The sequence below is a fragment of the Nicotiana attenuata genome, unplaced genomic scaffold (assembly GCF_001879085.1).
Source record: "Nicotiana attenuata strain UT unplaced genomic scaffold, NIATTr2, whole genome shotgun sequence".
In the NCBI taxonomy this organism is placed as follows: Eukaryota; Viridiplantae; Streptophyta; class Magnoliopsida; order Solanales; family Solanaceae; genus Nicotiana; species Nicotiana attenuata.
In genome coordinates, this window is record NW_017674774.1 from 68,979 (window position 1) to 85,155 (window position 16,177).

A 16,177-nucleotide genomic window follows, 5' to 3' on the forward strand; every position below is an offset into this window, starting at 1 on the left:
GCTTGCTTCTTTACCTTGAACTGAAATATCTCATGCAGGACTCTCTATCTCAAATTTACAGCCATCCAACATTAGTATTTAATTTTACATTCAGCAGCTGTATATATTTTTCTCTTATATCTACCACAAGCCTAAACACATAAATTATATCAAGTTTTTAGTAGTTTGGGGAAAAAAAGTAATTTGCACTGAATCTTTACTTGTACTGATGCTTCTGAACAACCACAAGTACAAATAAATTTCTGGGATGTCTACTATTGTCATAAGAATCGTTGGGAAGAGTACCCCCTAAAATCCATAAATCTATTCGCATATCACCAAGTTCATTAGTTGTTTACCTTTTTTGGGCTGTAATTATCCATCATCCTATGAACATAAAAAAAATGATCCCATTATCCAATCTCCTTTTTACTAAAGAATATGGAAGTAATACCAGTGTCAACCAGATGGCAAAAATGTCCAAAAGTAAGATATGTAAGAGCAGATACGACAACACTACTGCAAGTGGTGCACAGAAAAACTACAAAGAAAATACAAAAGCATTTGACACAATGAAGCATCAGCTCACGACATATCAAACGTGCATATATATGAGTCGGGACTCACATAATAAATTAACTGTTATGCCTTTTATCTTTTAGTCATGAATGAAATTGAGTGAATAGTCACAGCTTTATAGCAACCTAAAATGTCACTGCATGATAACTCTTATCAACTGCCTTCAAAAATAGGGATTATAGTATATAACTCTGTTTGGTTGAGCTTACTCCATGTTAACTTTGTCCGGGGCGTGGGAAGCAACTACAAGTCCATAATTCTTCTATAAAATGTGCTTGAAAGACCAAATTTGTGGAAACTTACTCTTTATAACAGAATGTGGCCTGGACAAACTTTTCAAATATGGTATGTAATTTTCACCTAATAAGGTTAAGAGCTTTCACACCTTTTACTTTAATGTAAACTCTTTCACCTAATCCTCGGCATAAGCTCTTTTCAAGAAAACAAATAGGTTTGATAACGCCATGAATACACAGAAGTTATAATAAAGAACCTAGTAGAATCTTGTTAAAATTATTCATTTAAGTGTGCTTATAAACACAATAACTGAGAGTTTCAGCAAATGAGCAACTTTTTTTCTATAGAACTTATTATCTACTTAAAGTCAGCTTTTGTTTATTGGTTATGACGGAAAGAATGTCCGAGTAGCACTTCAAAGCTTACAAATTTTCATATGACAATTAGCAGAAAAGAATGTTTTAATCAGCTTCAACCTAGCAATATCTGTGATTAGAGTAGCTAGTAAGATAACTATGGAAAGGTAATAAAGTCGCAGTGATTTTACTACTACTACACAACAGTAAAAGTTAAAACACAATAAAAGGTAAACAGTTGCACATAATTACATTAGAAATACCTAGAGCAATCGAACAAGTTAAGCGAATTTCTTGCGGCATTCTAATTATTTATGCCAGTTGTGTGTGAATTTCTTTTCCTTTTTCCATCCAAGTTTTCTTAAGATTTTATATTTACTTCTGATAACCTCTGCCTCTATTCTTCATCTTTGTTTGTGGGTATGATTTAATTAAAATTCTTGTCCAGTAGACTCCTTGATATATGCTGTTGGTTTCAAGGTTTAATCTCTCAGTGAAGGAAACAAAGTTGATTGGCTTTTGGTATCGTTTAAGGGAAAAAGCACCTGATTACTTTGTCACAAGAGATTTGTGAGATTTTTTTGGTCAACATACAAAGAGAATGTTTTTTCAGTTACTAAAAAGGTAAGATCTGCAGAAACTCTGAATTTTTCAATCGAAAATCAGTTGTCTTACTGTTACGGGGTTGTGAGATAAAATTAACTCACTGATTACTAACCTAAGAAGAGCATTAGAAACCTGCGACATGCTACCATCACATCTTCTTCTTATGGCCTAAGATAATAAGTTATAAAAACTCATTCATCAACATCCAACTTGTCATAGACATAGTAACCGTAACTTTCACTGGTATGGAGTTAAACGATTGTGCAAATAGAACATGAGGTTGAGTAATATAGAACATAATGAAGAAGAGCTCTTTCTTCGTAATTTGGATAACACTAAATTTTTCGACGAAGGCGCATACAGTAGGAAAGCTCGAGAGTGAACATATAAAATTTGATCGGAGGGGGTAGAAAACAAAGCCAGAAGTACTCACCTATTCCAGCCAGCAAGCAGAGACACTAAAAGGAACAGAGCCGTAAGCCAGAAAACCCAAAGCAGAACAGAAGCTGTTGCAGATATTATTAGCGTCACCCCTAATCCGATATCCATCCAAATACAGGTGTTACACATCTGGAGAAACAGCTGACAGCAGCAGAAGCAAGAACTGGTTTGTCTTCCACGTCGATGGAAAAGGCGCGTATCGGAGAGCGGGCAAACTGAAAAGACTGCTACAGAAAATACAAACTGAGCAGAGTGACAAAAATACCCCGACTTTTGATCCAAAAAAAGGGACCTAACTGTAAATCGGAAGCAGGAAGACGAAGAGTCCAACCTGAAGTTGAAGATGATTCTTCTACTGGATAAAATCCCGAAATTACCCTTTTGGACAGCAAGCAGGACGACGAACAAGCCCTTAACTCCCGCTTCTAAATAGTAGTAATATTGTTTGCCTTGTATGGGTCTATGCCATATAGTTTAAGTCATATCTATTACTACTCAATAAAAATGTAATGTTATATTTAAATGTTTCCATATACGACTTTCAAATACCATTTGGAATAAATAAGGTACACTTTATCAAATAAAATAAAGAATTTGAGATGTTTCAAATCTAAGGTTCGACGCAGTGTATTTCGAATTATTATCAAGGTATATTCTTTATTTTTTTCAATTTTTTTTTTTTTTTGTTTCACTTTGTTTAGTGTATACGTTGTATTTGCATGTCTAGTTTGATGGTTGATTTTCCTTTTTTTTTTTTCCCTGTCGTCCTCCTTTTGTCGGTTGATGTCCAAATGCCTCTATAAGTAATTTATCTTTCTTTTGATTTGGTATAGCGGTGGTGTTTGAGTAATAATAGATATGACATAAACGGAAGTGGCCACCAAAGTTGAAAATGCTTGCGTCCTTGTTTACTACTAAGATTACTTAGGACATGCTAGAAATTGGAAAATAAACATAGACGGTTATACTCACTTACCTGAAAATTTGTATGAATTATTTGAATATAAATGAGCAATGTGTGCTTACTTAATAATAAATTGCTATTTGTGGATCGGGTCGATCGCCTCGGTAGAAAATAGATGCATCTATGGTTTGCGTCATTCGACCCTCTGGCAGTGCACAGTTTATTATTATATCGGACCGGGTCGTACGACCTTGGCACAATGTGCGCATGTCATTTATGTGGAACTTTCCGTGATTTACACTGCTTGAATGCTTCGGAATGTAACTTATTACATGATATGACTGGAATTGATATGTTGTTAAGAAAGAATATTTGTTTCTTCTCGTCCTTGAACTGTCATTATATTCTTGCTATTCATGCTTAACGTAGAACTTGAACTGTATTATTGCTGACCCTAGTAGGTTTCAAGTCGACCCCTCGTCACTACTTCTTCGAGGTTAGACTGGATACTTGCTGGGTACATGTTGTTTATGTACTCATACTACGCTTCAGTACTTAACTGTACAGGATCTGAGGCAGGTACATCTAGCTACCTGTCCGGCGCACGCTCCTGATACCTGATCGAGATCTCACGGTGAGCTGTCTCTTCTGAGCCGTTCAACAGCATGTCGGAGTCTCTCCTTTTGTTATTTACTGTCTATTCTATTTCAGGCAGTAGGAATAGTTGTATTTTGTACATTGTACTAGTTGCCCTAGCACTTGTGACACTAGTTCCTGGCACACACAATTGTAGACTATTATTTTGGGTTGTAATTTTATTATTATGAATTTGTTAATTATCGACTGTCTAAAAGATTAAGATTTAGTAAATGTTGGGATTGTTTGGTAAAATAAATGAGCACCCACCAGTTGATTAGGGTTGACTTGCTTAACAACGGTGTTGGGCATCATCACGACCTATAATGAAATTTGTGTCGTGACATCCATGTTGTCCTAATTAAAATTATATTTAGGTTTCACATATGTGATTACTCGAAATTCCATTTGCACAAAGGAACACATATGGAATTTTTTATGTGCTTTATCAGGTTTGCCATGATCTATGATATATAATTGTTAAATAGTATGCCAAAATGGCCACACAATATGATTACACTTAATCTGATAATCATTACGCCCAGCTCATCAACAACCAATATGATTTATTCGAATTTTCATCTCACAAATTAAACTTAAACATCAAAATTACGAAAAGGAATCATAAAAACCACTAGAAATTAATGTGAATGCATCAGATTCCTTTACATAAAGGGATTCATTATCCTATTTATAGAAGGGAAATGGCAATATGGTGGTTGTCCAATTAACAACCACCATATTCTCCCAATGTCGTAATCAGCCTTCATAATATTACTTTCAAATGTGAATGCTCTGATTACAGATACAAAGAGAACTGGATATATAAACTCCACTATATCTTTTTCTTTTCTTTTCTTTTTCTTTTTTTGTACCCTCATAAAAGGGAGAAAACAAAGAAAGGGAAAACAAACATTTGACCACTTTATACAGCAAAATACGACATCTTCCATTCGCTTAAAGGCATTCTCGTCACACTTTTTGTGTATTTTTGGCACTACAATTCATGACCTAATTGTTGCATTAACGAAACGTCTACTTGTGGACTTCAACATTTGTGTGGGTCTTAAATAGGGGTGGTAAAATGGTTCAAAGAAAACAGTAAACCACCCATATTATCCACTAAAAAATGGGTTGGATAATGAACTTTTTAAAAACGGGTCAAATATGGATAAGAACCATATTATCCATTTAGAAAATGGATAACCAATGAGTAACCAATGGATAACCAATGGGTCTAACTTTTACATTTGTAAAGCCTCAAATTGGTGGTTCCTCAAGTTAGAGAGACTACGAATTCTCCCAAAAGTGATCATATACAAGAAGTCATGGATAATATGGGTAACCCATATTATCCGCCGGTTAACCCGTTTTTTATACGTATTAAATATGGGTCTGGTCGGATGATTGATCCGTTTTTGACCCGTACCATATCCGACCGGCCCTGCCCGTTTGCCACTCCTAGTCTTAAACAAAGCCTTTTTGACGGAGATCATTCATGAGGCCGAAACTATTTATATTCAATAATCACAAGATTATGTAAAATTTGTATATTTTTGGTACATAACATACAGAAATATATACACACAAAGGCAATATACAAAAATATGTATTTTTGATTATTATTTTAAGAACTGCTATACAGTGTCATTTTCTCCGTCCTTTTCTACTTTCAAATATGACAATTCAACTCAAAAGCCTGAAGAAAATCCATGTGTATATTGTGTATCACATATGTACCATATTTGTATCAATTTGTGTATCACATGTATATCCATGTATACCTGTAGGTGAGATACATGCGTGATACATGTTTGATACATGTGTCGCACAAGAAAATTAAACATATAGGGAAGCCAAAGAGATTTAGTATCTCATATTTATATATAAAAATATGAATACGGTAGGAGAAATAAATGTGGTAACATATCATTTAAACCCAAAACGGTACATTTCTATAATTCGATCACAGATCACCGCACCTAATTAACTCTATTCATCGAAAAGGATTGCTTAATACATTTCTAGTGCAACCCAAAAGCACAGTACTCCCTAGAAAATACTGGCAAAAGACTTGGCAACTAATTTTCATTAGAAGTTTCCATCCATCTTGTTCCAAACGTCCAATCTTTTGATGATCATGCTCCCCCCAAACAAACCAATACAACCTTTCAAAGATGCCAAACGATACAAATGATTTTCACGTATAAAATCTGGTCTTGATATCTCCTTCAGTTCATCTGATTTCACGTCAAAGTATATAATCATAGAACTTCTATCTACGAAGTCGTTTATTCGCCAATTGAGAGATCAAAATACACAACCGTCAACACTAATTCCCTACTGCACTCATATGACCTTGCAAAAAGTGCTTGTACTTTACGGATGGAGTACTCGTTTTTCTTCGTCCAATGATTCCTATTTCACAGAGTCATACATCATAAAACGATTTGTAGATCAATATAACCTTGTAGTCATCGACATTAGAGTCATAGGAAAATCCACAAGCATGTGGAGCTTTGCAACTATAAGCTTCCATATATGGACATTAAAAAATTCCATATTCATTGGTATAGGGATTCCACAAAGCATATGCTTTATAAGCTAAATGGCCCACAGTTTTTATTACTCATTTCAAATCATTTTTTCAAATCCAATAAAATATACTTCAACTAATATGGGTATCGTGGTAAAATATATACTTCATTGTTTGAGACAACGCAAGATCAAATCTTAAAGGGCGGAGGGATATAAAACAACACAAACGATAACCTTAACCATTAGCTCCTATGAAAATCTACTAGCTCACTTACTAGCTAGACTAGTGGAGTTTCTATGAATAGACATACTGAAAACCATGCCTTTCGAATTAAACGCAATATCGTCTTCCAAATAAAAAATGGCTTATTGGCTTTGGGTTGGCTGCTATAGTGCTGCATAAAATAGGATGGTCCTGCCTTGATTTACATTTTTTCCATGTAGGAGTTGTATTTGCCAAGACTTTGAGCTGCTCAACGTAACATTTGTATTTGTACTTCTTTAAAGAAAAGATGGAAATTTGACTTGTCAAAAAGCTTTCTTATTGTTAGTCTCTATTATCTTTAATGTAAGATAAACTATGTGTGTTGAGAATCTCTGTCATTTCGCAACAAATATACAGAATAATACATGTGCCAATGAAAAAACTAACAAGTTTAACACTTACCACAATTCTTTTGGGCAAACAATTTTGAAAATTGAGAGAGAGAATGGAGATGAACCAGTTGATAATGGAGGTCGTATTCGTGGGGAAGATACTAGGTTGGGAGAGAGATAGTGGAGAGAGAACTGGTTTAACAAAATTATATACAATATCGGTGTTATTGGGAGAGAGAATAGAAAGTATGAGAGAGAGAAATATTTCACAACGTATTTAATGGCTTAACAGTAGGAAGTGACCGTAAATAGATAATTTGCTATAAAACCTAAAAGGTAGCTATAGGATATAATTTTATAAAACGGTATTTATTTATAATAAATACTATAGCATATAGTGTGTAATAGATGAAGCTAATGAAAGACTCTGTATGGCTATTACTAATATATGCATAATAAAAATTTAAATAATACTATGTGAATGGGGTTTTTAACTGTAATATATGTAATTGTATGTATCTCGGTTGTAGCAATTCATGTTAAACTTTGACATTTTAAACCGACTCGGCAGGTAGATCGCTTCCTCCCTCTAGAACTCTTTCTCTCACTCTAAAAGTGAGGTTTGACCAGAGCACCTTGAACATATACTTAGGGCTGGAGGATGTTGAGCCGGTGCAATACATGGAATAGCTGGCTATGGGCGATGCAGCTCGCCCATGGCTAGTTGAGATTCTGGCAGCTTCGGAACCACCACGACTGTGGATCACATCAAGGGTTCCTATTCAGTGGAAAACCCTAATCTTTGAGGCAAAAGGATGGCAGACATTCATGTGTAGTAGACAAGATTCGTGCCAAAATGAAACAGATATTAAAATTTAGCGGACAGTGCTAGTCGCATCTATTATGGCCGGGTACCCAATCAGTATGGGTGTTGTTATGTCAGCCAACATGTTTGTATTCGCCAGGCAAGGTGACACCTCCTATCCGTATCCCAACACTATCACTCAGTACCTTACGGATGCGGGTGTGGAGCCGAGGAATTTTTATACCAAAGTGCGGGCGAAAAAGCCCTTCTCATGGTATTCTTTGATAGGTGGTGGAAACCCAAATAAAAAGGGTCAACCCTCTACTACTGCAGGCCAGTCTGATGAGCTCGCCAGGGTAGAGGCTGAGACAGTTGACCTGCCATCTACTTCCGCAGATCATTCTGATGCTGCACCAGCTATGCCACCACCTCCTTCTTCAGGTCTTTCAGCATCAGTGCCTTCCGCATCGGCTTTGAAGCCGGTGCCCAGGCCTACTCAGCCATTATCTATGTTGCGTGTCTCCTAGACACTAGCGAGCCTCAATAACTCGTTGCAGATAGCAATAGCAAAACGGACTGACATATTCAGTGCTGTTGAAGCATAGTCATCCACCCTTGCACCAAATATTTCTCCAACAGTGGATAATATAGTGAAGAAGATTTTGGAGAACCAGTAGACATTCATGTACACTTTTCTAGCACATGGAGCAGTGATTGAGGAGCTTAGAAAGCAGGTAAAGAAGATGAAGAAATCCCAAACATCCAAGAAATCAGTAGACAGACTGAGTATAGAGGTGACCAAGATAGCAACCACTGGGGACTTTCCATTTGATATACTGATAGGGACAAATCCAGCAGCACCAGCAAATCTAGCAGCACCAGCTGGCCAGTCTGATTTCATTATAGTGCATGGTTTATATAAAAATAACTGCAACATCAAGACAAAAGAAACAATGTTGGTTCTATCAGCGCTAACCAAAATGAGTGGAAAAGAAAAGGGCAGAATTAGAGGTAGTCAGTAATTTCTTTAACTAATTAAAGTATCACCGAACACACAACAACCGTCGAGTAAATCTACAGAAGCAAAAACTACAAACTGTAATTGTGTAATATCATACCATACCAATAACTATATCAAATATCCACCAATCATTCCGACACATCTCAGATCAAAGTCCTTATATCATGGATTTGTAGAATGGCTAAACCCAGCATCATTGAATGAGGTCGGGCTAGGATCGGACATTGAGGAAGATATACCAAGCTCAAAATATTATTTACATATTTAAAAACTATGTAAAAAGTAGTATAAGTCACATTAATTAAAATTTTAAAATATCTAAAAGGTATATGAAAAAACTATGGTAAAATTGTAATTCATTTGACTCTCGAAATTCGAATACTGTCCCATAAATTAGGACAAACGGAGTATAACAATAAACCTACAAATATTTTGTGTCACGTTAAAGTCATTAAACTTAATTCGTTATAACAGTAAAGTTGCGAAATAATCTTTTACTCATTAAAATAACCGAACTTCCCCACAGTAATAGTAACGTCGTTAAACTTTATTCATTATAATGATAAATTTACTTATCAAGGTAACTTACTATTATAGCGGATAAAATTTACTGTTAGATATCGTTTGGTACGCGGACTAAATTACACCAGAATATAGTCCCGGGATTATAATCCCTAGGCTAATTTATCCCAATGAAGTGTGGGATAAAATAATACCAAAATTTGATGAAATAAGGTGGTACAAAATGGGATATCCAAGATTAAATTTAGGATTATATTTATATTATGTTTGGTTGACGTAATGTCTATTAAACATAGTATAAACTTAGTATTACACTTTATTCCACCTTATTCCGAGTACCAAACTACCCCTTATAGTATATAAAACACTGATACTTTAATATGACAAAAATAATTTTATGTTAAAATTAGTATCTCCATTTGTGAACACCAAGGGACAATCATCCCTTTTCCATTCAAGCCATAATTTTCATTCTTGATCTTGTCATCTTCATTGCTTGATCTAATTACCCATAAAAATGGCCTTTCACTTTCCAATAACACAGCTAAACCCCCAAATGATATATAAACAACTGAACCCTCAGCTTTTGAATCCAACCACTGCGAATAATTTTCAGTTTTATCAAACAGTTCGCACCCGAAAGACTTGTCGTTTACATCATTTCCATAACAAAAAGCTGAAGGAATCAAAGGACCAATTGAACTTACCCAATTTTCTACAATATCTTCAGTAATTTCTCTTCTAACTCGCCGAACGCGTTGATTAAAACACGAGGATTTGGATTATTTTCGAGAATTTTTATGTGTTCTCTCATTACAGGGATCATAAAAGAAAGGGCTGAATCACCTTGTAACAGGAACGTAGGAATATCATCACGAGAAAATAGTGGCAATTCCTGTAATTCTATTGGAAATGAGGCCTCAATTTCAGTTATAGAGCTGTAAATTCCGTTATTGGTGGTGAACAAATTTTAAATTCCAGTTTATAGAATTGTTCATTTTGCGGAAGCCGTGGACGGTTTTGACGAAGGTGCAACGAGCACCGGCGCGTGCGAGGTTTTTGGCAAGCTGGAGAGTGGGATTTATGTGGCCTTGTGCTGGTAAAGAGATGATAAGGAAATGGTGTTTCTTCATTATTTTGACTAATGTTGGAGAAAACAATCATGGGCACTTGACATGTAATCGGTACCGTTTGATCATAAAATAGCTGTATAGTGCAGTTGAGGTTCAACATTTAATAGTGCCTATTTAGGGTTTCTACTTTATGGTTTATATGTCATGTTGGACTTAGTGTTAATAAATTTCATTGTGTTTAGGATTAAAGACTCACACTACAACATTTTAGCCCTTTGACTACCCCAAAAAGGTGTGGCCTAAACTAGCAAAAGGTGTGGCCTTTGGTCAAAGGCCACACTTTTCGACTTTAGGCAACACTTTTCTGGGGGTGGCCAAAAGAAGCGTAACCTTTGACCTAAGGGCACGCTTTTTAAATGTTGCCTTACCAGCCACGCTTAAAAGCGTGGCCTATTAGTTAATTAAGACAACGCTTGTTACACCCCATATGGCAACGCTTTTATACCCTACAGCTACACACAAAAGGTGTGGCCTTTGTTACCTTTTAGGCCACACTTGTTAACCGTGGCTTCTAAAGAAACCCCTAGAAAACGTGGTCTTTGCTTATATACATGGTAGACGTACAGATATATAGCCACACTTTTAGAGCGTGACAATTTTGGCTAGGCTATACAATTTATTTTTATTTTTTTTTAAAAATTTACATTTTACATATAGCATGTAATTACAATTATTTCAAGCATATGCATTATTATCATATATTTTGATGATATAAAGAACTAAATTAGCTAATAAATACCAAAAATAATAATTCAAATGAGTATACATACTAATAAAATAGTGTGTCAAAATGCCCATTAACAATAAACTTTTCAAAAGTGAGTGTATTCATATAGTATCATGAATATTAGACATCTTAATATCCCAAAAATTATTTGCATTCACACTAAAGATCAAATTGACTTTCTGATACCATTTCCAATTGCATCACCCGCTTTCTCCTACATATATAAAAAAATTAATAATTAGAGAGAAACTAAACTGTAATCGTTCGTCTAGAAGAACAAAGGCTATGATAGCATATAGTAGCACCATGTTTTGCATATTTTCAGTCACATATAAATAAAAATTGACTAATGAGTACAATAAACAAAATATAGTAGTCCCATTTCACTCTCCTAAACAAAATATAGTAGTCCCTTAAAAGAGGGTTAACAATGAAATCATTAGTTGTGAAGCTAAAGATCTACCTGTATAATGGTGGACATATTGCACCCAAGCTTTGTGACTGTGAAGGAAAATAACGTAGGTCACCAGGAAAGCCTGTTTTTATGTTTCGCATTGCAATTTCACTTTCAATGCTTCAATTACTGCAGAGAAGTCCTGGTCACTGAGACCATGAGATTTTGCAACCTTGTAAAGTTCATTAGTTGCAGCAGCAATTGGAGTGGGTTGTGAAACAGATTCAGCCAAACCCAGAGCTAGACGAAGGCCCTGAGACAAGCATATTTTTTTTGGTTAGAAGATAACTTTAGGTTTGCATACAGGAGGTAGTCTTGGAATGTTAGAAAACCTTTTACTAATGCTTCAAAGGAAACATTGTCGGATACAAAGATTTAACCATTGAAGGTCCTTTCGTAGCATACATTGGAGCACTAATAGCACCCTGCGAGATCACATATGCATGGTGCAAAATTAGTAACAGATATTAGACATATTTCTAAGTTCAATGCACCTTCTGAGCATCTTATACTAGGAAATCCCTTGAATAAGTCATTATTGAGAGGATGAAGTTCTCCTTGCATCAAAGAGGCAAAAAGAAAGTCGGAAACTTTTTACCCCTGCATTCTGTACGTACTTGAAATTCAAACGACGATGAGCAGATTTCATATCAGAAAGTCAATTAAGAGTTCACGTATATGTTCTCAAATATTACTTTTACTTGTGGACAATTATCGATTTTAAGTAATTTTCACATCATGCATTGTCCCGAAACTCATGGAGCTATTTTTAAGCCAGTTCAGTCATTTCACTAAGTAACCATCTCTATAACTTTTCCATACTCAACAGCCTCACAGATGCTGCTCAACATCCTTTAAGTATATGTTTCAGCAAATAGCATGGTCAAGGACATAACCTCTCTTTTTCTTTTTCTTTTTCTTTTTCTTTTTCTTTTTTATATTTATGGTTGGCCTAATCGTATCCTAATAAAGGTAAAGTCGCAGCAACTTCAATCGACATGGAATACCAATCTTCCTCGAAAATCTAAAAAGATAATACTTTGGGAAATTATCAACATTGTCAATCCTACCAAAATCCAGTTCAGAAACCCTAAAGAGCACAAAACATGTTTCTAGTTATATTGTTCTCATCGTTAGACGAGTTATTTGTGACTAGGCAATGAACAGGAGATTGCGCAAAGTAATTTATTGACCATCAAGAAGATAAAGTGATGCAAGAAACATATTCACAAGGGGCCAGCCTCAAAAGTAAGCTATTTGTTTTATCAGGAAGTACCTCCACTAATACACTTGGATCAAGTCCAACTTTCTCGCTAAGTACTGATCCTTCAGAAAAGGAAGCCATCATACTGCAAATTTTTTTGTGAAAGAAAGGTTGACATTTGCTTTAGTTAGAAAGAACAAAACTATGAAGAGATGAGAAAGAATTCAACAATAGAACCTTCCCGTAACCATATTGACCACAAGCTTCATTGCAGCTCGATATCCAACTTCACCAAGGTAAAATCTTGACTGAGATAAAGGAAGAAAATATTAGGTGGTGGAAAGAGTCGCAACACTCAGTGAAGGGCAGAATGAGACCTTCCCCATGATATCCAACAGTGGAGCAACTATTTCATACAGCACGTTGTCATCTGAAAGGTTTGCGGCCATGGTTTGGACTTAATGCTTATTTTTTTGATAGTCTTAATACCTGGACTACATGCATTGCCTGTGGCTATAATTCATTGTATACTTATATAGATAAGGTATTATGTGAAAAATTTAAAAATCAGTAGTTTGTCAAATAATAGGTTGTCCTATTTATGAATAAAGTTCAAGTAATCCAAATTAATTACGCCTTCGTGCGTAGTTTAACTGGCATAACTGCATTTACATATACCAGAGTGCAAAGCCATAAATGAAATTCAGATAGCAGTATGAAAGCCATAGAAAAGCAACCAAAGAAACTTGCGTCCAGCAAATGCAATATCTATTTTAACAAATATATGAAATCACTAGGATAATTTTATTACCAACTTTGCATATGAATAAAAGATTGACTTAGAGCATGTCACGATGGTGTAACTTGTAATTAGTTCCTTTAAAGTACAAGCAACTTCGCATTTCTTCTCGTTCCAATTTCTTGCATCATTAACTATCATAACCTCACGCTTCGAGATATAACTAAGCTAGACATCTAACACCAGGAAAAAAAGAATCACTTCCAAACCCTGTTATGCTTACAAAAAATTTCCCTCAACCACTTATCAGAATTCTATACGTGTCATTCAGTGCTAAAGAGGCAACAGTGATGTCCAAACCTTATAGTTTCCAGAGCAGAGACAAAGCAAATCGTACCCTTTTCCTGGACCCATTCCTTTTGCAGCTCCATATTTTCCACAAGCAACATCCATCTGGAAAAACAACGCACTACTATCAAGATGCTGACTAGACTGGTCAAGTATATAGAAAGATGCACATATTAACACATGCTTCTGAAAGATCTCCAGTTTAGGATAATCATAATTCTGCTGGTTAAGGAAGAACAACGATGATGAGTATGAAGATAAAAATAAACGTTTTCCAGTGATTCATGAAGTTCACAAAATGAAAGCACATTGAAATCCATTAAATTAGTCTATCAAGGAATAATTGGAACATACTCTGCTTTTATGCTATGTTGCTCAGACTCTTCAAAAATATTGTTGGGTGTGTGTCAGATCCTCCGTATTTAGTGCATTTTTGGAGGATCCGACACGGGTGTGGCAACACTTTTGGAGAGTCCGAGCAACATAGCTTTTATGAGATTTTGCGCCATAGCGGAGCCCATAATTCCAAGACCTAGAAATCCAATGCTTGCTGGAGTATCATCAGCTGCACACAAACTAAAACACCAATCACACAAGATGCAACACCTAAACTTTCTGCCAGTTGAAAAATAGCATATGAAATAGATAACTCAATGCAAAACGACAGCTTATAAGAGGAAATTCAGGTTGTTGACAATGACAAAATCCTGATATAAGCAATAAGTTCATCCTATTTCAGTTTTAACATGGTGTCATGCTGCCAGAATACTTTCTTCTTGCCTAGAGGTGCTAGGCTCAAGATATATGCCCCGATATTTTAATGCTTTTGTAAAATAGACTCAATTCTAAGCAACCCTGTCAAATCAACTTAAAAAGCCCATCCTGTTAAACACCAAGTACTTCAACATCTTCCCGTTCAACTTTTACTTATCAGAGCTTTATATATCCAAAAGTCCAAAAGAATTTCAATTTTTCTAACGACAACAAGATGGCGGGAATGTATTGTATGCTTAATAAAATAGACCAAAAACTAAAATTGATTTGTCCCCACTCCAGAACCACCAAACGCATACAAAAGAAGAAAAAAGCTTCCTCAATCCGTTTCTACATCTACTAGATTGCTACATAATCACAGTACAGCCAGAAGTAGCCACCCATCGTGTAATTTGAGTATCGGTGATTAATATACAACTTAAATTCCAGTGCAATAAGAGAGCAATCCAGAGCCATGTAGTGGCTTAGTTAAATTCCAGTTGTGTCTTAGATAATCTACTTTTCTGGACACTTAGTGAAGGAGATAAACAAAAGGGTATAATGTCTTATTCCAAAAAAGCAAATAGGAATTTTATAATAAATTTCTTAAACTCCAACGCTACTTATGGATTAATCTTCAGAGAATGGTAAACAATTTCAAACTAGAAAAACAGAAGCTCGATACATGTTATAAAAATTGGACAAAAAACAAAAGAAAGAAGAATGTACTTCTGGGAGTAGAAGCAGAAGTTTGAGAAGAAAAAGCCTTAAACGAAACAAAGAAGCGAGAGGGTTTACTAGCTGGGGAAAAGGAGAAAGGTTTACAATTTATGTGAGTGGATACCCGGGGACAAAAAGAGGAGCACATTGCGATGGTTGCTGATGGCGCAGAAATTGGAGGTGAGTTGAAGAGTGCAGTAAATAGGATTTCTAAACTACAATTGGGTTTAAGCAAAATAAAGAATTTATAATAAAACCTGCACTCTAGAATCTATAATAACTACTACGGTCTAGTCCCCTCACGAAATTTGCTACAGAAACTAAGCAACAAAATAGGACAATTATGATATATTCAACAGTTTCTTTCAAACAGATAGCAAAAATTGTAAAGTTATTAAACGGAAAGCAAAATTTCATAGAAAACTTACAAGTTTTTAGCAGTTGTAACCCTAAGCAAACGAACTTCCCAATTGAAATTGAAGGCCACCAAACCCAAATAAGGAAGGTTTTGACTTTTGAGAAGAGCAATTAGAAGAAACCTGCTTATTAAAGCTTGGTTTAATTGACCTAAGGCGGGTAATTTTAGTTAGGAAGATGGGGTAGTTTGGGGAATAAAAAAGAGAAATAAATCCAGACTAGGGGAGGTTACATGTGATGGTAATTTAGGTCTTATTTGGGGAAGGGTAGGTCATAAAAGCTTCTAGTATGTTGTTCACCTATAAATAGGCATTCATTTGCCTTGCATAGGAAGTTTTTGGAGCCTCTTTACAAATTCCCTCCCATTGTTCACAAGTTTCAGACCTGAAATTTGAAATTCAAACTCCAGATCTTCAAAAAATCAAAAACAAACAAACAAAACAAAATCAGAAAACAGAAAA

The 16,177-nt window shown here is 35.5% G+C and overlaps 1 pseudogene; it reads right to left on the reverse strand.

Annotated features, from left to right (window-relative positions):
• Positions 1-11,233: 11,233 nt before the first annotated feature.
• Positions 11,234-13,188, reverse strand: LOC109219259 (annotated as a pseudogene).
• Positions 13,189-16,177: the final 2,989 nt, after the last annotated feature.